Source organism: Ranitomeya imitator, chromosome 1 (genome assembly GCF_032444005.1).
Source record: "Ranitomeya imitator isolate aRanImi1 chromosome 1, aRanImi1.pri, whole genome shotgun sequence".
Taxonomy (NCBI): Eukaryota; Metazoa; Chordata; class Amphibia; order Anura; family Dendrobatidae; genus Ranitomeya; species Ranitomeya imitator.
In genome coordinates this window covers 916,726,155-916,728,399 of record NC_091282.1, presented here as the reverse complement: position 1 = coordinate 916,728,399, position 2,245 = coordinate 916,726,155, and positions in this window count along the sequence as shown.

The window sequence follows — 2,245 nt, the reverse complement described above, 5'->3', positions numbered from 1 at the left end:
TGTGTAAGCCTCATCTTTTACTCTACTGCTGGGTTATATTATTGACTGATGTGCTTAGTACCAGAATCTACATCCGGTCTGTACCTGTGGCATTTTATTTAACCCCTTAGTGACGGGGCCAAATTTTTAAAATCTGACCAGTGTCACTTTGTATGGTAATAACTATGGAACACTTCAACAAATCACAGTGATTTTGAGATTGATTTTTTTTGTGGCACATTATACTTTATGATAATGGTAAATTTAGGTTGGTATGTTTTGTCTTTATTTATAAAAAAAATATCAGAAATTTGACAAATTTAAACAAATTAGCAATTTTCAAACTTTGAATGATTCTCCCTTTAATCCAGATAGTGATACCACATAAACGCTCTTAAATAGCATTTCCCTCATGTCGGCTTTACATCGGTACCATTTGTATAATGTTATTTTATATTGTTAGCATTTTAGGAGGTTTAAAAATGTAGCAGTAACTTTTCATTTTTTCATGGAAATTTTACATTTATTTTTTTAGGGACCTATCCAGGTTTGAAGAGACTTTAGGGTCCCATATATTGGAATACCCCCAAAAGTGATACCATTTTAAAAACAGCACCCCCTCACACACTGAAACCGCTTTCAGGTAGTTTATTAACCCTTCAGGTGCTTTTCAGGAATTAATACTATGTCACATAACAGGAATGAAAAAGTGTATTTTTACCACCTAAAGGTCGGTAACTTCTGAACAGGCCCCAGTAGCCTTCAGACTCTAAGGCCGCTATTTAATAATAATAATAATAATAATTTTATTTGTATAATGCCAACATATTCCGCAGCGCTTTGCAATTATAGAGGCGCTTTTGGCTGCGAACTGGCATGGCAAACATCAGGACCACACAATCATGATTTCAGGGTGCCAATGGGGATAAAGAAGGAGCCCCCACACTCTGTTAACCATTTATATGATATAGTCATTATTAACAGCAGCATCTAAGGCTAGGTTCACACTGCGGTACACCAGCAGCCCGTTCAACACATACGTTAAACGGGCTGCTGTAACGCAAGTGCCGACTTTGGCACATCTGCTAGCTCCATCTGCGCCAGCAGTGACGGATCCGGAAACGCTGCAGCCCGCGTCTCAGGGTCCGTCACTCAGTGACGGCACATGGCTAGTGCACGCCCATTGTGGGCGTGCACTAGCGATGCGTCCGACATTGGAGTCAATAGCGGCGCTAGCGGACTACGTTACACCGCGTTATGCCGTTGTGTAATGTAGATGCATGTAAAGAAGCTGCGGAGACACCATCACGTGTTTCTCGACGCAAGCAGTGAATAGCCAGGCCTTTCCCCGGGAAGGAACAACCACGGGAAGGGCAGCATCCTATGAAGGAAAGCCACCTATGCCAAGCATGGTATCCATCCACAGACAGCTGTTTCAGGGTTTTTGCCCCTCATCAGTGTGGAGTAGGAATCTGGCTATTAGGAGCAGTGCCTAGTAAAAAGGCTATAAAGTCCGTGTCTCGCATGTGAAATCCAAGCTCTGGCGCCGACACTCCAGAGCGGAGCGTGTGGCTCCATGTGTTCCTATGCGGCCGCACGCTCCGCTCCCAAGTGCCGGCGCCAGAGCTTGGATTTCACATGCGAGACACGGACGTGTTTCTCATATGTGTGATCCCGGCCGTAAGGGGAGGCTTTTCTCTTATATCTCAGGTCAGTAAAAAGACGAATTGGCGGTCATTAAGGGATTAATAATTTTACAGAGCGTCTTATAATGATCAACAACGAACTGATAACACCCTCCACATCTCTCAATCCCACTTTAAGGGGTTGTCTGAGATATTGATAACCTGAACTTGGAATAGGTCATTACTATCAGATCAGTGGAAATCTGAAACCCAGCATCAATCAACTGTCTTCAAGTTCCACTGCTGCAGGATCTGCACAGCTTCCTAGGCTGTATAGTGGCTGTTCTCGAGTACTGCTGCTCAGTTTCTTCTCACTTCAGTGTGAATGGTCACTACACACTGTTTGGATCTCCAGTGTTACTGCTCCTTCACTTCAGTGCTTCCTGCGGCCGTGGGACCTGCCAACTGATGCTGTTCGTGCAGTGTCAGACTCCCACTAGCCTTACAATATTGATAACCTATCCTTTGGATAGGTCATTATTATGTTTCTGGACAACCCTTTAATGGCCTCATAAAATGTTGCTATTGCTTTAAACTATTATTAGGCTATGTGCACACGTTCAGGATTTTTTGCATTTTTT